Source organism: Pristiophorus japonicus, chromosome 3, assembly GCF_044704955.1.
Source record: "Pristiophorus japonicus isolate sPriJap1 chromosome 3, sPriJap1.hap1, whole genome shotgun sequence".
NCBI classification, from domain to species: Eukaryota; Metazoa; Chordata; class Chondrichthyes; family Pristiophoridae; genus Pristiophorus; species Pristiophorus japonicus.
Window position 1 is genome coordinate 2,481,918 of NC_091979.1, and position 22,163 is coordinate 2,504,080.

Consider the following 22,163-nt stretch of genomic DNA (forward strand, 5'->3'; position numbering starts at 1 on the left):
CGATGGTACAAGTATTTGTGAAACTTTTTGACCCCAAAAATGAATGCCAAAGCTTCCCTTTCAATTTGCGCATAATTACTCTCACTGGCACTGAGAGTGCGTGAAGCAAAAGCAATTGGTCTCTCCTCCCCACTACGTGATACATGAGAGATTACTGCCCCAACTCCATATGGAGAGGCATCACATGCGAGCTTAATCTTCTTAGATATGTCATAGTGAACTAACATCGTGCTCTCTACCAATTTGCTTTTACACTCCTTGAAATTTGCATATGACACTAAGTTGGGTGGCAGTGTGAGCTGCGAGGAGGATGCTATGAGGCTGCAGAGTGACTTGGACAGGTTAGGTGAGTGGGCAAATGCATGGCAGATGAAGTATAATGTGGATAAATGTGAGGTTATCCACTTTGGTGGTAAAAACAGAGAGACAGACTATTATCTGAATGGTGACAGATTAGGAAAAGGGGAGGTGCAACGAGACCTGGGTGTCATGGTACATCAGTCATTGAAGGTTGGCATGCAGGTACAGCAGGCGGTTAAGAAAGCAAATGGCATGTTGGCCTTCATAGCGAGGGGATTTGGGTACAGGGACAGGGAGGTGTTGCTACAGTTGTACAGGGCCTTGGTGAGGCCACACCTGGAGTATTGTGTACAGTTTTGGTCTCCTAACTTGAGGAAGGACATTCTTGCTATTGAGGGAGTGCAGCGAAGGTTCACCAGACTGATTCCCGGGATGGCGGGACTGACATATCAAGAAAGACTGGATCAACTGGGCTTGTATTCACTGGAGTTCAGCAGAATGAGAGGGGACCTCATAGAAACGTTTAAAATTCTGACGGGGTTAGACAGGTTAGATGCAGGAAGAATGTTCCCAATGTTGGGGAAGTCCAGAACCAGGGGTCACAGTCTAAAGATAAGGGGTAAGCCATTTAGGACCGAGATGAGGAGAAACTTCTTCACCCAGAGAGTGGTGAACCTGTGGAATTCTCTACCACAGAAAGTTGTTGAGGCCAATTCACTAAATATATTCAAAAGGGAGTTAGATGAAGTCCTTACTACTAGGGGGATCAAGGGGTATGGCGAGAAAGCAGGAAGGGGGTACTGAAGTTGCATGTTCAGCCATGAACTCATTGAATGGTGGTGCAGGCTCGAAGGGCCGAATGGCCGACTCCTGCACCTATTTTCTATGTTTCTATGAATTCTTTTGACCACTTCCAATGGACCTGTTTTTTCAAAAGTTCATTCAGTGGATGTAATACTGTAGCCAAATTTGGTAGGAACTTCCCATAATAGTTCAAAAGACCCAAGAATGAATGAAGTTCAGTGACATTCCTGGGAGTGGGTGCATTTCTAATTGCATCTGATTTTTCCATGGTTGGATGTAAACCATCTTTGTCTACTCTGTACCCTAAGTACTCCACTGAGTTTTTAAATAACTCACACTTAACGAGCAGACACTCGTACTCTGTGCTTCTCTCGCAGTTTGAGTACTTCATTCAATATGTTATGAATTTGCCTATTTGGTGCTGAAATTAGTATGTCATCCAAATAACATACTACCCTTCAATACCTTGCAAAATCTGGTTCATCACCCCTTGGAATATGGCAGGGGCGGAAGACATTCCAAACGGTAGTCTATTAAATTGATATAGGTCAAGATGAGTATTTATAGTCAAACATGACTTGGACTCCTCATCTAGTTCAAGCTGTAAGTAGGCATTCGTAAGATCCAGTTTTGAGAAGATCTGACACCTGTCAGTGTTGTGAACAAATCTTCTATATTCGGCAATGTATTGGGGACATTACCCTCTCGAACCTGGTTTACGGTTACTTTATAATCACCACACAATCTTACTTTACCATCAGACTTAGGTACAACAACAATGGGTGTAGCCCAATTACATCGATCTATCTTACAAATAATGTTCTCAGTCTCTAGTCTTTTGAGTTCTTGCTCAACTTTCTACTTGAGTGCATATGGTACAGAACGTGGCTTGTAGTAAACCGATCTAGCGTCCTTCTGTACCCAGACACTTGCCTTGAAGCCTTGGATCGGACTGCCCGTTTCACAAAACACCTTCGGATACTTCTTGATAACCTCATCCGTTGATGCAAATCTCGCTTCCACACAGAAAATCTTACTCCAATCCAGCTTCAGTGATCCCAACCAATTTCTTCCTTGTAAGGCAGACTTGTCTCCTTTCACTACTATTAGAGGCATGTGGAAGAAAGAATCTATGAATCTATGGCTTATGGAAAAGGGAAGGGTTAAATTCTGTTTTTGCTATACTTAAAGAAATAATAGGACTAGAAAAATAGCCACGCTTTTTTAGCCTTGAAACTTAGAGATGCAATTAGGTGACCATCTGGTATTAAAAGGGAGTCTCCTTTTGCCTTTTCTTATCAGACTGTGAACAGAGAGAAACTATGCAAGGAACGATAGAGTGTGTACCTCCCGAGACGACCTTTGTACTAATGAATAAGATTCCTTTTATATTTCTGTATTCAATTTCTGTATAAAGATAGGGACAATTTGCCTGTACGGCAGAGTTTTTGCCTTGGTACGGTCCAAGCAAGCTCTCCAAGATATCTTGTTAGCTTTAGTAATAAACTTCTCTCGAAGCAAATTCTGAAAGTCTCCGCCTGAGTTACTTTAAGCTAAATTTCCTCGACAGATTCTGGCGTAGTCCGGCAGGATCTCTAAAAAAAACGAGATCCAAAAGAACTAAATTTAACTTTTAAAGAGAAAAGAGGAATATTTCCTCGACAAATTCTAAAGAAAAGAGGAATTTTTAAGGACCTTCCTAGCTAAAAGAAGGAAGGTGCCTAGACCGTCCTAGCTGAAAGGGGGACGGGCCGCCGAGATCCCCGAGAGGGTGAGGCATAAGGTAGCTACCGCTAAGAAGCTAAAATAACAAAAAGGCAAAAGGAGACCCCGAGCTGAGCGGAAAAGAGAACACCGGTGAGCGCTTTGTAAATTACTGTATATTTTGTAGGATTGTCCTAACTCTCATTTCAGAAAAGATCGCGAGACGTTGCACCCGGAAGAATGGGAAACGGCTCTAGTCGAGCAGGGCGCTCGCGCCCAGCTCCTAGAAAAGGAAAGGACGACCTCTCAACTGAAAGAATGAAAGTACATCCTAAGACTGAGAAAAGAATCCGTAAGGTAGTAAAGCAACGAGAGAAGGTCGGAGATCCCATTGTGCCGCCCGGCTCGCCGGCGGACACTGTAATTAAAGACACAGGAGACGACAGATACGCGGTAACGTTTAGTAGCGATTTGTACGGCTGGTCTGATGGGGATTGGCCATATGGAGGAAGTTTTAAATTGTCCTTAATTGAGGAATGGAGACAGACCACCAAAGATGGGACAGGGGACCCCAGTTGGGATAAAGATTATATGGAGAATTGTTTTAAAAAATGGACAGAGGTGGCAAAGAGGCACCAGCCCCTAAAAATAAAAAGAAAGAGGAGGAGGGTAAGGAGAAGCCCCCTCCCTCTTACAGCCCCCCCGAGTGGCCCGGTTTTGACTGCTTCCCCTGTCGGCTTATACCCCCGTCTTCCAACCACCGAGCCGGATGATTGGCAGGAGATTATAGAAATAGTGGCCGCTCAGCTGGATAAGACAGGCCGATTCCTCCACTACCCCCACGACACAAGCCCCCGTGTAATGATCAGAACAACGGCTGTCCTAAAGCCCTGGACACGGGGAGAAGCTCGGGATATGATATCAGCTGCCCCTAATCCTGTTAAGAAGCCAGTAGCCTTTCACAACTGGCTTGAGCAAACCTGTACCATTTATTAAAGGGAGCTAAAAAGCATGGAGATATAGGGGAAGTCACCCGCTGCTTGCAGAAAGCAGAAGAATAGATTTTGCAGGCAGATGGAAAAATAGTGGGGACGAGCATGCAGGAATACCAATGGATCAAAATGAACCTTTGGCAGTGCAAACCTTGTTAAATTGTATGTTGCCACAATAAGCAAGAACATACAAAATAAGGATTTTGGACTGGCAAGGAAAAAGTTGGAAAGAGACAGTTACAGTACTGGCTAACATGGATAGAGAGGGACTACTTACCTATAAGGAAAATAAGGCTAAAACAGCAGGTCAGTAAATCAGCAAAAGGGACGAGGACAGGCACAGAATAATCAGCATAGGGATGCCCCGGAGGCTTAGTGGTACAGGCGGCAGCCCTCCGCTTATCGGCAGACATAGAAGAAAACCCTCTGGCAGCAGTAAAAGTAGGAGACACTTATGTGAAGTTCCTGGTGGATACCGGTGCTACTATGTCTTCTGTACCATCCTCTGTGGGATTACCTGTAAGCAACACCACCGTCTTAAGTATGGGTGTGGCCGGTATCCCCATGAAATAATTTTTATCTGAACCTACCAAATTGATAATTGAAGGACAATCCGTTAATGATGAGACTTTGAAAGTCTCTAAAACAACACCGCTCCCTTTATTGGGAAGACAGACTTTGTGCAAACTAGGAGCCACAATTTATTGCACAAAGGAAGGAATGTACATGGAGCTCCCTCCAAATAATATTCATCAGTTCTTTAATGGGATTAAAAAAGATAAAAGGGAGGATAACAAAGAAAAGGCTGCCCTCTATTGTTGGCAATTGATTGGCAACTACTATTCCCCCTTGATACATGAAGTTATACAAAACTTAAAAGCTAAATTTGACTCTAATACTGAAGAATTGATGTATATAATTTTGACAAGCTTTGAGGCAGTTCAGCTTCACTGTACAGCCTGGTACACTCGACAAAAAGCTGAAACTTACCAGTGTTTGGTACAATCCTTTTTAAATAGAGAAGAAATAGTAGAAGCTACGCCCCGCATTTATTTTGGACCAGAAGGATTGGGGGTAGCCATCGATTTGACACCCTTACAGCAACAGCGGTTTAGGGAAGCGAACTCGACACCCCATCTGACCTTGGCTGTAAAACCGCCAGCGAAACCTAAAGATATGGGTCCGATGATTGTAGGAATAGAAAGAGAAAAACAGCAACACGGCTATCAACTTTGGGCAGTAATAAAATCGCAAAATGATCAGATAGACTTTATCACCCACAACAGGGGGATTCTCCAGTGGAAAGGTAAAAATCATGCCTCCACTTTTGAAAAACAGCAACCCCCGGAACAACAAAGCCCTAAGCTGACAATGGCATTGAATCAAGTATCTTCTGAACTTTGGGCAAAGCATAAGAATCATGTTGGGCAAGTACATTCTGCAGTACCCCATCAGGTACAATTGATAAAGAATGCCGTGTTACCAAGCATTAGGCAGTACAGACTGCCTTCAGAGGCAGAAAATGAGATAGAGCCAGTCATTTCTGCATTGTTGGAACAAGGAGTTTCAGAAAAGACACAGAGCCCGTGTAACACTCCGATACTGCCCATACCAAAGGTTAATAGGCCGAATGAATGGAGATTTGTGCAAGATCTGAGAGCTATTAATAAGATAGTAGTCGCTATCACCCCTGTGGTACCGGACACCAACATTATACTATCTGCTATACCACCAACAGCAACTGTCTTTACTGTAATAGACCTGTGTTCAGCTTTTTTCTCTATCCCGTTAAATCAAGCGAGTCAGTATCTGTTTGCTTTCACCCACAAGAAGCAGCAGTACACATGGACCAGGTTGCCCCAAGGATACACCGAAAGCCCCACAGTATATGCAGCAGCAGTAAAAAGAGACCTCGAAGACTGTTCATTATCAGACCAGTCTGTACTGCTGCAGTATGCGATTTGCTTGTGGCTTCCAGCCACGGATACAGGTGCATGCAAGATTCCCTGAAACTGTTACAGCACCAATGTGAAAGTGGGCACCGAGTGTCGTTACAGAAGTTACAATTTTGTCAGACTCAAGTCCAGTACCTGGGTTTTCACATATCTCAAGGGCAGAGGCAGCTAGGACCAGAAAGAATTCAGACAATCGAGAATGGGATACGGTCCTAAGATCAGCTGCCCTGAATAATGCCCCACCCAAGGTGGAGTGGTGCCCAGAGAGAGAGGAGGCATTTAAACAGTTAAAGAAAGCCATTGTTTTGGACTATCCATGTACTGTCATTACAGCCCATGCTGTGTTATTACTTTTGAATTTAGCTGCCACACAACACTTTACAGCGTCTCGAAGAACAGGTTATGAAGTATTACTGCTGTCACACCCTAACTACACCTTTCGACGTACACCGGTAGTGAACCCAGCCACCTTTCTTCCTACTAAAGAAGTAGAGGATCCAGACCAGCATGATTGTCTGTTAACGGTGGAAGTAGCCACTTTACCAAGACCAGATTTGCTCACAGAGCCCATGGACAATCCTGATCTTATTCTCTATACGGATGGATCATCACATAGGCCATCGGATGATTTGTTTTTGGCAGGCTATGCTATTGTAAACCCCTACGAAACTGTTGAAGCATTCGCCCTGCCTCCCGGAACCTCGGCTCAGGCTGCTGAATTGTTTGCCCTCACTAGAGCTTGTATAATAGCTAAAGATCAAACTGCTAATATCTATACTGATTCCAGATATGCATTCGGTGTGGCCCATGATTTTGGACAACTGTGGAAATAACAGAGGCTTTATCACCTCTGGTGGAAAGCATATTAAGCACTCTCAACTGGTGCTTAATCTATTAGACGCCATTCAGTTGCCAAGTAAGGTAGCCGTTATCAAATGTGCAGCTCACACAACCGGTGAGGATGAAGTATCAGTGGGAAATAGGAGGGCTGATGAAGCAGCCAAACAGGTCGCTTCGGCACAGGCAGACTGCCTTCAAGCAGTCTCAGTTTCCCCTCCACAGATACTTGACATCTAACAACTTAAAACAGCCCAACAACAAGTTACCATGCAGGAAGGAAGAACTTGGGAAAACCAGGGTTGTTTTTAAAAAAAACGACATTTGGTATCACCCTGATGGGCGAACTGTTTGCCCTAGATCTCTATTTTTGCCCCTGTCTCGCCTAGCACACGGTCAGGCTCACATGGGCAAAGGAGGGATGATACATGCTATTAATGCACAGTGGTATGCACCAGGAATAACAGTAGTAATTGAGAAAGTTGCTAGAACATACCAAATTTGTCAACAAAATAACAGAGGTAAAACACCTGCTGGATATGATCATCTACCCCAACCAAGTATGCCCTTTGAAAATTTGCAAATTGACTTTGTCCACATGCCTCCAGTATCAGGTCTTAAGTATCTATTAGTCATAGTAGATATGTTCACAAGGTGGGTAGAAGCGTACGCCACTAGGAGAGACGATGCCCGAACAGTAGTAACAATTCTATTTAAAGAAATAGTACCAAGATATGGGATACCTATGGGAATCAACAGTGACAGGGGAACCCACTTCACCGGAAAAATAGTGCAAAACCTTGCAGAAGCATTAGGGTTCCAGTGGAAGTTACATATACCATATCAACCACAGTCCTCGGGAATGGTAGAAAGAGTAAATGGGACAATAAAATCTACCCTTACCAAGGTATGTCAGGAGACTGGACTGAAGTGGCCAGAAGCCTTACCATTAGTACTGTATACAATGAGAAACCAGAAAAACCGAAACACTGATTTGACACCACATGAAGCCTTATTGGGAAGACCAATGCCTACTGGCGTAAAACCACCACTGGCAGATGAAAAAATAGCATTAATTTGGAATGATGAAATAGCAAGAAGTCTGCATGAACAAATAAAGCAGACACAGGTGCCCCGTCGGAAGGAAATGCACCTTTCAGACCTGGAGATCAAGTGTTAGTAAAAACATTAAATAAAGAATCCTTTTCTCCTAGGTGGAAAGGACCGTATCAGATAATTCTCACAACACGAACCGCTTTGAAGTTAGAAAAGCACCCGAACTGGGTGCATGCAACCCGCTGTAAATATTATTTCCCCGACGTATTACAGCCGAAGGAAAAGGCATTGAACCAGGACGTACTACGGTCGCCCGACTAAGAAAACAGCCATCTTCTAGCTGAAGAACTGTACCTGCTCTTGTATTAAATATTTGGACTTGAAAATATTGCCCAAAATTTAAAGGAGATTGGGTCGATGAGAAGAATATGACACATCACCAGAGGGGATGTGCTAGGTGGCCATTCGGAATGGTATGTCCCTATCAGACCGCCATACACAAACCATGCTCACTGCAGCTCTCCATTGGAGTATGTAAATGGGAATTAAAGCTAACAAATTTTGTATGAACCCCCCATTAATAAGAGTCTACACCCTATATGATCCTGAAGTAAAAAGAACTTATACCTTTGGGCAGTGGAAAAATGTAGAAAAATATCTGTCTATGCACAAGATTGAACCCTGATCCCCTGTAATTAATTTGACCAGACTGCACAATTTGATACGGAATGGCAAGAAAATTGAGGAAGCTCTGTTGAAGCAAGGCAGAGACATCCACCAATTTAGAGTCGAAATGAGTTACAAGAAGGGGCAGCTAGTGAGAATCGCAGATGAAGTCACCTCTTTGACAGTACACCACTGGTGGGATGTGTTTACCAGATGGTCCCCAAAAGCTACAGCAGTACTGAAGCTTGCTATACACCCCATAGTAATCGTAGGTGTGGTTATGCTTGTATTATTAATAATCCTTTGCGGAATGTGGATAAAATTTAAAAAAAAATGTAATTAGTCAAGTAATAAACCCCCTTTTGCTCAAGAAGAGAATATAGGAAATTGTGTTGATCTAAAAAATAAAAAGATCAACAAGGAGGGAATTGTGGAAGAAAGAATCTATGAATCTATGGCTTATGGAAAAGGGAAGGGTTAAATTCTGTTTTTGCTATACTTAAAGAAATAATAGGACTAGAAAAATAGCCACGCTTTTTTAGCCTTGAAACTTAGAGATGCAATTAGGTGAGCATCTGGTATTAAAAGGGAGTCTCCTTTTGCCTTTTCTTATCAGACTGTGAACAGAGAGAAACTATGCAAGGAAAGATAGAGTGTGTACCTCCCGAGACGACCGAGATTCCTTTTATATTTCTGTATTCAATTTCTGTATAAAGATAGGGACAATTTGCCTGTACGGCAGAGTTTTTGCCTTGGTACGGTCCAAGCAAGCTCTCCAAGATATCTTGTTAGCTTTAGTAATAAACTTCTCTCGAAGCAAATTCTGAAAGTTTCCGCCTGAGTTAATTTAAGCTAAATTTCCTCGACAGGCAAGTTCTGAAATCGATCTTTATATTTCGCCGGTACGGTGATACGACCTACCACAGGAATTTTCTCTCCCGAGTAGCCTCGCAGCTCTATCTTGGATTTCTCCAGTTGGAAATCACGCAATTTGTTGCGATACAGTGACTCCGGGACTACACTCGCGGATGCACCCGTGTCAATTTCCATTGGTATCTTGAATCCCGTAACATCTATGTGGATTTTGATGCTTTCCGAATCGTTGTCCGTTAACCTCGTGCTCCTGATGACGTGTAAGTCTAACATCTCCTCGTCCTGTTGTTCTTCCATGCTATGTAGCCTCTTGGGATTTCTACTCATAGCTTTGAACGCTGGTTTACCCTTCAGTCAGCATGCCTTCGCAAGATGCCTTGCCTTTCTGCAGAAGAAACACTCTGCCTTCACGTATGGACAACTTTGAGCAATGTGTTGTCCCAGGCACCTATAGCATGACTTCGACGCTCTGTTAGAATTTCCAGTTTCTGGGACTTTGGGCCCCCTTCGTCTTTTACTTTGAACCTGCAGGTGATTTACCTCGGTTGACTGTCGGCCGTAATTATTATTTAATTCTCGGGAATATTGTTCGGCCATGCCCATCGACCTTGCTGTCTGACAAGCAATCTCAAAAGTCAAGTCATCTGTCATCAATAACTTCCTTCTGATCGCATCATTTTTCACCCCACAAACAAAATGATCCCATAATGCTCGGTTTTGAAAGTTTCCAAAATTACAGTGCAGCGATAGCTTTTTTAATGCCATGATGTAACCACTGTTACTTTCATCAGCCTTTTGATTCCGAATCCCGAAGCGATAGCTATCAGCAATTTCAAATGGTTATTGTGCTGCTCCAGCTTCATTAAAATCTCTTTAAGCGTTGTGTCCTTTGGCTCGTCAGGCACAAGCAGATTTACAGGGTTTCGTACAATGCTGGACCCGCCTCCGATAAGAAGATCGCTTTCTTACGTTCCAACACGGCCTGGTTCTGGACTGCATTGTCTGGAACTTCGATTATGTTATTTGCAGTGAAATACATTTCTAGCCGATCCACATACGTTTTAAAATGTTCCCGGTCGTGTCTATATTCCCCCAAATGTCTGATTACACCTGCCATTTTTAATCTCTTGCTGTTCACACCGTGTGCTGTATTTTACCTCGGATTTTTCCAGCTTTTTCCAAAGACAGAAACTTCCAAAGTCTCTCAGTCAGCTGGCTGAATCCTTCACGAACAAAATTTAAGCTTTAAATCATCCGAAAAATCCCATCTCCTCGCCAAATGTGATATCTTCACAGAGCACAGCACACACAATTCCTAACATGGCAGGCAGCTCTCTCGGAAGCCTCCGGAATCTGCCTGATTCTGTTTATTATTAACTCTGCAGTTGCAGTACACAATCTGTCCACATCCACAGTGTGAAGCTACAAACATTACAAGCTTATAGACATTACAGGAGGTATCGGACACTCTTCAGTACATTGCCCGAGTAGCCATTATTCATGTGTGCGTCTTGACAGTGTGGTTGTGGTTTTTGACTACCGACTATCTGTTTTTCAACTGAAAATGAACGGCCAGCAGTTGAAAATCGGGGGCAGCTTGGCTGCCCCATTGAGGACCTACACATGGGCAAGCAAGGTGTTGAAATAGTTGCTACAGATGAATCCTCCATTTGGTTTGTCAATTTTAATCCATCTGTAGCAACTGCAAACTGATCGATGCATTTCAGCCTTAAATGGTTGCCTTTATTGAGTTATTAGTTCCACATTAAAGTATTAGGGAGGGAGAAGTTTTTATTAATGGAGTATTAAAGAAGATCATACTGAGGGTTAAAGAAAGAGAGGAGTCCCCGATACCCACATGAGGAAGGTGGGTCTCTTTTAGTGAGGGAGTTGGAAATTGTGGTCAGGAGCAACCCTCTGGTGGGCTCCAACAGTTTCCCCACTCTGGAAAGACTCAAGGGATGGCTGTGTCTGGTGAGGATATGCCATGTAGTGAGGTAATCCAGCAGCAAGCCAGGAAAAGATGGCAATAAGAGAAAGAGTAAAGAAAGGCTTGCATTTATATAGCGCCTTTTACAAACTCAGGACGTCCCAAAGCACTTTACAGCCAATGATATACTTTTGAAATGTGGTCACTGTTGTAAAGTTATGCACAGCAAGCTCCCACAAACAGCAAGGAAATAAATGACCAGATTATCTCTAGTGAAGTGTTGACTGAAGGATAAATATCAGCCAGGTCACTGGGAAAGCTTCCCTGCTCTTCTTCAAATAGTGCACCACATCCATTTTACATCTACCTGAGAGGGCAGACTTGGCCTCATTTTAACATTTGAAAGGTGGTACTTACATAGAAACATAGAAAATAGGTGCAGGAGCAGGCCATTTGGCCCTTCTAGCCTGCACCGCCATTCAATAAGATCATGGCTGAACATGCAACTTCAGTACCCCATTCCTGCTTTCTCGCCATACCCCTTGATCCCCCTAGTAGTAAGGACTACATCTAACTCCTTTTTGAATATATTTAGTGAATTGGCCTCAACAACTTTCTGTGGTAGAGAATTCCACAGGTTCACCACTCTCTGGGTGAAGAAGTTTCTCCTCATCTCGGTCCTAAATGGCTTACCCCTTATCCTTAGACTGTGTCCCCTGGTTCTGGACTTCCCCAACATTGGGAACATTCTTCCTGCATCTAACCTGTTTAACCCTTCAGAATTTTAAATGTTTTTATGAGGTCCCCTCTCATCCTTCTGAACTCCAGTGAATACAAGCCCAGTTGATCCAGTCTTTCTTGATAGGTCAGTCCCGCCATCCCGGGAATCAGTCTGGTGAACCTTCGCTGCACTCCCTCAATAGCAAGAATGTTCTTCCTCAGGTTAGGAGACCAAAACTGTACACAATACTCCAGGTGTGGCCTCACCAAGGCCCTGTACAATTGTAGCAACACCTCCCTGCCCCTGTACTCAAATCCCCTCGCTATGAAGGCCAACATGCCATTTGCTTTCTTAACCGCCTGATGTACCTGCATGCCAACCTTCAATGACTGTTGTACAGTGACACCCAGGTCTCGTTGCACCTCCCCTTTTCCTAATCTGTCACCATTCAGATAATAGTCTGTCTCTCTGTTTTTACCACCAAAGTGGATAACCTCACATTTATCCACATTGTACTTCATCTGCCATGCATTTGCCCACTCACCTAACCTATCCAAGTCGCTCTGCAGCCTCATAGCATCCTCCTCACAGCTCACACTGCCACCCAACTTAGTGTCATCCGCAAATTTGGAGATACTACATTTAATCCACTCGTCTAAATCATTAAAGTACACTGTTTCTGTCGGAGGGTAAATAGACTGTTTCTGTCGGAGGGTATATAGACTGTTTCTGTCGAAGGATAAATAGACTGTTTTTGTAGGAGGATAAATAGACTGTTTCTGTCGGAGGGTAAATAGACTGTTTCTGTAGGAGGGTACAGAAACTACTAGTCACTGCCTGCCATTCTGAAAAGTCCCCATTTACTCCTACTCTTTGCTTCCTGTCTGACAACCAGTTCTCAATCCATGTCAGCACACTACCCCCAATCCCATGTGCTTTAACTTTGCACATTAATCTCTTGTGTGGGACCTTGTCGAAAGCCTTCTGAAAGTCCAAATATACCACATCAACTGGTTCTCCCTTGTCCACTCTACTGGAAACATCCTCAAAAAATTCCAGAAGATTTGTCAAGCATGATTTCCCTTTCACAAATCCATGCTGACTTGGACCTATCATGTCACCTCTTTCCAAATGCACTGCTATGACATCCTTAATAATTGATTCCATCATTTTACCCACTACCGATGTCAGGCTGACCGGTCTATAATTCCCTGTTTTCTCTCTCCCTCCTTTTTTAAAAAGTGGGGTTACATTGGCTACCCTCCACTCCATAGGAACTGATCCAGAGTCAATGGAATGTTGGAAAATGACTGTCAATGCATCCACTATTTCCAAGGCCACCTCCTTAAGTATCCTGGGATGCAGTCCATCAGGCCCTGGGAATTTATTGGCCTTCAATCCCATCAATTTCCCCAACACAATTTCCCGACTAATAAGGATTTCCCTCAGTTCCTCCTCCTTACTAGACCCTCTAACCCCTTTTATATCCGGAAGGTTGTTTGTATCCTCCTAAGTGAATACCAAACAAAAGTACTTGTTCAATTGGTCTGCCATTTCTTTGTTCCCCGTTATGACTTCCCCTGATTCTGACTGCAGGGGACCTACGTTTGTCTTTACTAACCTTTTTCTCTTTACATATAAGGTGGATGCAGTGCCAGCCAAGATAATGTGCACAAATCTCTGGCGTGGGTCTTGAACCCATAACCTTCTGACTCAGGAGAGAGTGCGCCACGATAGATACAGACAAGTTGTGATATTATGAGATTAGATTATTCAGTTAACAGATAACAGATCAGCAAACTGGACCCAGAAAAACAAGTGATACCTAACCTCCTGGGTGCATTAGTTAAAGATCTGTAGTCCCGAGTAAACAAAACGCTTGAGGGAGCAGGTGAGAAACCAATAATTGTCATTCATGTTGGAACAAATAACCGAGATAGAAATAGACCAGAGTCCATTCAAGCTAAATATAGGGCATTGACATGCTAAAGGAAAGGACCTCATGTGTAGTATTTTCTGAAATACTACCTGTACCACATACTAGTGAAAAAAGACAAAGGGTAATTAGTCAGTCCAAAATGTGGATAGGATTTGGTGGGAATCTGGAAAAAGGTAGATGTTACTTCTTTAAAAAAGGTAACAAGAGTGAGCCAGGCAGCTACAGACCAGTGACGTCCATTGTGGGTAAAATTATGGAGACCCTTATTAAAGATAAGATCATGGAACAGCAGGAGAGAAGAAAACTCAGATGGAATAGCCAATATTCCTTATCATAAAGAGGAGGTCTTGTCAATTGAATTTAATGTGCCTATACTCTCTGGAGTTTAGAAGAATGAGAGGTGGTCTCATTGAAACATAAGATTCTGAGGGGATTTGACAGGGTAGATGCTGTGAGGTTGTTTCCCCTGGCTGGAGAATCTATATCTAGGGGCCATAGTCTCAGAATAAAGGTTTGGCCATTTAAGACTGAGATGATGAGGAGTTTGTTCACTCAGAGGGTTGTGAATTTTTGGAATGTTCTACCCCAAAGGGCTGTGGATGCTCACTTGTTGAGTATATACAAGGCTGATATAGATAGACTTTTGGACTCCAGGGGAATCAAGGGATATGGAGCTCGGGCGGGAAAGTGGAGTTGAGGGGGAAGATCAGTCATGATCTTATTGAGTGGCCCACTCCTGTCCCTAATTCTTATGTTCTGCTTTTCTTTGAGAATGTGACAAAGGAGCTTGATAAGGGTTAAGGCAATGGATGTCTATATTTGAATTTTAGAAGGGTCCTTGATACTGTTCCTCTAGAAAGGCTGGTAATAAAAATAAAGGGGAAATCAGCGTAAATATTTTACAATGAATATGGATAGAACCCAGAGAATGGTGAAACAGGAACTGGGGAATTTTACCAATGTGGTTTTACAAAAGTTTGTTTCGGGTCCTGTTTTCATAGAATCATCGAAATTTACAGCACAGAAGGAGGCCATTTCAGCCCATCGTATCCAGCCTAATCTCACATTCCAGCTCTTGGTCTGTAGCCCTGTAGGTCACGGCACCTTAAGTGCACATTCAAGTATTTTTTAAATGTGGTGAGGATTACTGCCTCTACCACATTTTCAGGCAGTGAGTTCCAGACCCCCACCACCCTTTGGATGAAGAAATTTCCCCTCATATCTCCTCCAAACATCCACTCAATTACTTTAAATCTATGCCCCCTGGTTATTGACCCCTCTGCCAAGGAGAACAAGTAATTCCTATCCTCTCTATCCAGGCCCTCATAACTTTATACACCTCAATCAGGTCTCCCCTCAGCCTTCTCTGTTCCAAAGAAAACAAACCCAATCTTTCTTCATAGCAAAAACTCTCCACTCCAGGCAACATTTTTGTAAATCTCCTCTGCACCCTTTTCAGTGCAATCACATCTTTCCTGTAATGTGATCAAATATGAGACCAAGGTTGCGAACAGTTTGATTCAGCCTCAGACAGAAGTTGGGGAGAGGGATGGAGTCAGTGGCTAGGGAACGGAGTTTGTGGCACGGACCGGAAACAATGGCTTCGGTCTTCCCAATATTCAATTGGAGAAGATTTCTGCTCATCCCGAACTGGATGTCGGACAAGTGATCTGATAATCTAGAGGCCGAGGACAGTTAGGGTGGGCAATAAATGATGGCTTTGCCAGCGACACGCACATCCCATGAATGAATTTTTAAAAATGGGCAGCAGGTACATGGGAACGCCACCATCTCCACGTTCCCTTCCCAGTCACAAACCATCCTGACTTGGAAATATATCGCCATTCCTTCATCGTCGCTGGCTGACAATCATGGAACTCTCTCCCTAACAGCCCTGTGGGAGCACCTTCACCACACTGCAGCGGTTCAAGAAGATAGCCTTGCCAGCGACGCCCACCCCGTGAATGAATATAATTTTTAAAATTCTCTGTCAAAGAAATCCATGAGTTCCTCGCATTTATAGTTGGTGAAGAAACATAGAAACATAGAAAATAGGAGCAGGAGTAGGCCATTCGGCCCTTCGAGCCTGCACCACCATTCAATAAGATCATGGCTGATCATTCCCTCAGTACCCCTTTCCTGCTTTCTCTCCATACCCCTTGATCCCTTTAGCCGTAAGGGCCATATCTAACTCCCTCTTGAATATATCCAATGAACTGGCATCAACAATTCTCTGCAGCAGGGAATTCCACAGGTTAACAACTCTCTGAGTGAAGGAGTTTCTCTTCATCTCGGTCCTAAATGGCTACCCCTTATCCTTAGACTATGTCCCCTGGTTCTGGACTTCCCCAACATTGGGAACATTCTTCCTGCATCTAACTTGTCCAGTCCCGTCAGAATTTTCAATGTTTCGATGAGATCCCCTCTCATCCTTCTAAACTCCAGCAAATACAGACCCAGTCGATCCAGTCTCTCCTCATATGTCAGTCCTGCCATCCCGGGAATCAGTCTGGTGAACCTTGGCTGCACTCCCTCAATAGCAAGAAAGTCGTTTCTCAGTTTAGGAGACCAAAACCGAACACAATATTCCAGGTGAGGCCTCACTAAGGCCCTGTACAACTGCGCTAAGACTTCCCTGCTCCTAAATCCTCTTGCTATGAAGGCCAACATCCCATTTGCCTTCTTCACCGCCTGCTGTACCTGCATGCCGACTTTCAATGACTGATGTATCATGACAGCCAGGTCTCGCTGCACCTCTCCTTTTCCTAATCTGCCGCCATTCAGATAATATTCTGCCTTCGTGTTTTTGCCACCAAAGTGGATAACCTCACATTTATCCACATTATACCGCATTTGCCATGCATTTACCCACTCACCTAACCTATCCAAGTCACTCTGCAGCCTCATAGCATCCTCCTCACAGCTCACACTGCCACCCAACTTAGTGTCATCTGCAAACTTTGAGATATTACACTCAATTCCCTCATCCAAATCATTAATGTAAATTGTAAATAGCTGGGGTCCCAGCACTGAGCCCTGTGGTACCCCACTAGTCACTGCCTGCCATTCTGAAAAGGACCCGTTTATCCCGACTCTCTGCTTCCTGTCTGCCAACAAGTTCTCTATCCACGTCAGTACACTACCCCCAATACCATGTGCTTTAATTTTGCACAACAATCATTTGTGTGGGACCTTGTCAAAAGCCTTTTGAAAGTCCAAATACACCACATCCACTGGTTCTCCCTTGTCCACTCGACCAGTTACATCCTCAAAAAATTCTTGAAGATTTGTCAAGCCTGATTTCCCTTTCATAAATCCATGCTGACTTGGACCGATCCTGTCACTGCTTTCCAAATGTGCTGCTATTTCAGCTTTAATAATTGATTCCATCATTTTACCCACTACCGATGTCAGGCTGACCGGTCTATAATTCCCTGTTTTCTCTCTCCTTCCTTTTTTAAAAAGTGGGTTACATTGGCTACCCTCCACTCCATAGGAACTGATCCAGAGTCAATGGAATGTTGGAAAATGACTGTCAATGCATCCGCTATTTCCAAGGCCACCTCCTTAAGTACTCTGGGATGCAGTCCATTAGGCCCTGGGGATTTATCGGCCTTCAATCCCATAAATTTCCCCAACAAAATTTCCCGACTAATAAGGATTTCCCTCAGTTCCTCCTCCTTACTCGACCCTCTGACCATGATCTTATTGAATGGTGGTGCAGGCTCGAAGGGCCAAATGGCCTACTCCTGCACCTATTTTCTATGTTTCTATGTTTCTAAATCTGTGTGTGGAGGCGGTAGACGTGGGTAGGATTCTTCATGAATATACTTTGTATCCGTTTTCACCAAAGAAAGGGGCAATGCAGACTTTGCAATGAGGGAGGAGTGTGAAATATTAGACAAGATAAACATAGTGAGAGAGGAAATATTAAGGGGATTAGTAGCTTTAAAAGTGGATAAATACCCAGGCCTGGATGAAATGTATCCCAGGCTGTTAAGAGAAGCAACAGACGAAATAGCAGAGGCTCTGACCATCATTTTCCAGTCCTCTCTGGCTACAAGTGTGGTGCCAGAGGACTGCTAATGTTGTACCTTTGTTTAAAAAGGGAGAAAGGGATAGACCGAGTAATTACAGGTCAGTCTCTGAAGGTAGCAGGCCAGGTAGAGAAGAAGGCATATGGAATACATGCCTTTATTAGTCAAGGCATGGAATACAAGAGCAAGAAGGTTATGCTTGAACTGTATAGAACACTGGTTAGGCCACAGCTGGAGTACTGCGTGCAGTTCTGGTCACCACATTACAGGAAAGATGTGATTGCACTGAAAAGGGTGCAGAGGAGATTTACAAAAATGTTGCCTGGAGTGGAGAGTTTTTGCTATGAAGAAAGATTGGGTTTGTTTTCTTTGGAACAGAGAAGGCTGAGGGGAGACCTGATTGAGGTGTATAAAGTTATGAGGGCCTGGATAGAGAGGATAGGAATTACTTGTTCTCCTTGGCAGAGGGGTCAATAACCAGGGGGCATAGATTTAAAGTAATTGAGTGGATGTTTGGAGGAGATATGAGGGGAAATTTCTTCACCCAAAGGGTGGTGGGGGTCTGGAACTCACTGCCTGAAAATGTGGTAGAGGCAGTAATCCTCACCACATTTAAAAAATACTTGAATGTGCACTTAAGGTGCCGTGACCTACAGGGCTACAGACCAAGAGCTGGAATGTGAGATTAGGCTGGATACGATGGGCTGAAATGGCCTCCTTCTGTGCTGTAAATTTCGATGATTCTATGAAAACAGGACCCGAAACAGACTTTTGTAAAACCACATTGGTAAAATTCCCCAGTTCCTGTTTCACCATTCTCTGGGTTCTATCCATATTCATTGTAAAATATTTACGCTGATTTCCCCTTTATTTTTATTACCAGCCTTTCTAGAGGAACAGTATCAAGGACCCTTCTAAAATTCAAATATAGACATCCATTGCCTTAACCCTTATCAAGCTCCTTTGTCACATTCTCAAAGAAAAGCAGAACATAAGAATTAGGGATAGGAGTGGGCCACTCAATAAGATCATGACTGATCTTCGCCCTCAACTCCACTTTCCCGCCCGAGCTCCATATCCCTTGATTCCCCTGGAGTCCAAAAGTCTATCTATATCAGCCTTGCATATACTCAACAAGTGAGCATCCACAGCCCTTTGGGGTAGAACATTCCAAAAATTCACAACCCTCTGAGTGAACAAACTCCTCATCATCTCAGTCTTAAATGGCCAAACCTTTATTCTGAGACTATGGCCCCTAGATATAGATTCTCCAGCCAGGGGAAACAACCTCACAGCATCTACCCTGTCAAATCCCCTCAGAATCTTATGTTTCAATGAGACCACCTCTCATTCTTCTAAACTCCAGAGAGTATAGGCACAGTAAATTCAATTGACAAGACCTCCTCTTTATGATAAGGAATATTGGCTATTCCATCTGAGTTTTCTTCTCTCCTGCTGTTCCATGATCTTATCTTTAATAAGGGTCTCCATAATTTTACCCACAATGGACGTCACTGGTCTGTAGCTGCCTGGCTCACTCTTGTTACCTTTTTTAAAGAAGTAACATCTACCTTTTTCCAGATTCCCACCAAATCCTATCCACATTTTGGACTGACTAATTACCCTTTGTCTTTTTTCACTAGTATGTGGTACAGGTAGTATTTCAGAAAATACTACACATGAGGTCCTTTCCTTTAGCATGTCAATGCCCTATATTTAGCTTGAATGGACTCTGGTCTATTTCTATCTCGGTTATTTGTTCTAACATGAATGACAATTATTGGTTTCTCACCTGCTCCCTCAAGCGTTTTGTTTACTCGGGACTACAGATCTTTAACTAATGCACCCAGGAGGTTAGGTATCACTTGTTTTTCTGGGTCCAGTTTGCTGATCTGTTATCTGTTAACTGAATAATCTAATCTCATAATATCACAACTTGTCTGTATCTATCGTGGCGCACTCTCTCCTGAGTCAGAAGGTTATGGGTTCAAGACCCACGCCAGAGATTTGTGCACATTATCTTGGCTGGCACTGCATCCACCTTATATGTAAAGAGAAAAAGGTTAGTAAAGACAAACGTAGGTCCCCTGCAGTCAGAATCAGGGGAAGTCATAACGGGGAACAAAGAAATGGCAGACCAATTGAACAAGTACTTTTGTTTGGTATTCACTTAGGAGGACACAAACAACCTTCCGGATATAAAAGGGGTCGGAGGGTCTAGTAAGGAGGAGGAACTGAGGAAAATCCTTATTAGTCGGGAAATTGTGTTGGGGAAATTGATGGGATTGAAGGCCGATAAATCCCCAGGGCCTGATGGACTGCATCCTAGGGTACTTAAGGAGGTGGCCTTGGAAATAGTGGATGCATTGACAGTCATTTTCCAACATTCCATTGACTCTGGATCAGTTCCTATGAAGTGGAGGGTAGCCAATGTAACCCCACTTTTTAAAAAAGGAGGGAGAGAGAAAACAGGGAATTATAGACCGGTCAGCCTGACATCGGTAGTGGGTAAAATGATGGAATCAATTATTAAGGATGTCATAGCAGTGCATTTGGAAAGAGGTGACATGATAGGTCCAAGTCAGCATGGATTTGTGAAAGGGAAATCATGCTTGACAAATCTTCTGGAATTTTTTGAGGATGTTTCCAGTAGAGTGGACAAGGGAGAACCAGTTGATGTGGTATATTTGGACTTTCAGAAGGCTTTCGACAAGGTCCCACACAAGAGATTAATGTGCAAAGTTAAAGCACATGGGATTGGGGGTAGTGTGCTGACATGGATTGAGAACTGGTTGTCAGACAGGAAGCAAAGAGTAGGAGTAAATGGGGACTTTTCAGAATGGCAGGCAGTGACTAGTTGGGTACCGCAAGGTTCTGTGCTGGGGCCCCAGCTGTTTACATTGTACATTAATGATTTAGACGAGTGGATTAAATGTAGTATCTCCAAATTTGCGGATGACACTAAGTTGGGTGGCTGTGTGAGCTGCGAGGAGGATGCTATGAGACTGCAGAGCGACTTGGATAGGTTAGGTGAGTGGGCAAATGCATGGCAGATGAAGTATAATGTGGATAAATGTGAGGTTATCCACTTTGGTTGTAAAAACAGAGAGACAGACTATTATCTGAATGGTGACAGATTAGGAAAAGGAGAGGTGTAACGAGACCTGGGTGTCATGGTACATCAGTCATTGAAGGTTGGCATGCAGGTACAGCAGGCAGTTAAGAAAGCAAATGGCATGTTGGCCTTCATAGCGAGGGGATTTGAGTACAGGGGCAGGGAGGTGTTGCTACAGTTGTACAGGGCTTTGGTGAGGCCACACCTGGAGTACTGTATACAGTTTTGGTCTCCTAACCTGAGGAAGGACATTCTTGCTATTGAGGGAGTGCAGCGAAGGTTCACCAGACTGATTCCCGGGATGGCGGGACTGACATATCAAGAAAGACTGGATCAATTGGGCTTGTATTCACTGGAGTTCAGAAGAATGAGAGGGGACCTCATAGAAACATTTAAAATTCTGACGGGGTTAGACAGGTTAGATGCAGGAAGAATGTTCCCAATGTTGGGGAAGCCCAGAACCAGGGGACACAGTCTAAGGATAAGAGGTAAGCCATTTAGGACCGAGATGAGGAGAAACTTCTTCACCCAGAGAGTGGTGAACCTGTGGAATTCTCTACCACAGAAAGTTGTTGAGGCCAATTCACTAAATATATTCAAAAAGGAGTTAGATGAAGTCCTTACTACTAGGGGGATCAAGGGGTATGGCGAGAAAGCAGGAATGGGGTACTGAAGTTGCATGTTCAGCCATGAATTCATTGAATGGCGGTGCAGGCTAGAAGGGCCGAAAGGCCTACTCCTGCACCTATTTTCTATGTTTCTATGTTTCTATGGCTGATCATTCCCTCAGTACACCTTTCCTGCTTTCTCTCCATACCCCTTGATCCCCTTAAGCATAAGGGCATATCTAACTCCCTCTTGAATATATCCAATGAACTGGCATCAACAACTCTCTGCGGCAGGGAATTCCACAGGTCAACAACTCTCTTGAGTGAAGAAGTTTCTCCTCATCTCAGTCCTAAATGGCCTACCCCTTATCCTAAGACTATGTCCCCTGGTTCTGGACTTCCCCAACATCGAGAACGCTCTTCCCGCATCTAACCTGTCCAGTCCCGTCAGAATCTTGTATGTTTCTATGAGATCCCCGCTCATCCTTCTAAACATCAGTGAATAAATGCCCAGTTGATCCAGTCTCTCCTCATATGTCAGTCCCGCCATCCCGGGAATCAGTCTGGTGAACCTTCGCTGCACTCCCTCAATAGCAAGAACGTCCTTCCTCAGACTAGGAGACCAA

General features: G+C 43.7%; 1 long non-coding RNA gene across 1 annotated transcript; it reads left to right on the forward strand.

Moving 5' to 3' along the window:
• The first annotated feature begins 1,978 nt into the window (after positions 1-1,978).
• LOC139259630 (uncharacterized) lies at positions 1,979-9,135 on the forward strand. Its single transcript, XR_011592618.1, has 2 exons — positions 1,979-2,961; positions 7,807-9,135. It is a non-coding gene; the product is annotated as an uncharacterized lncRNA (long non-coding RNA).
• Positions 9,136-22,163: the final 13,028 nt, after the last annotated feature.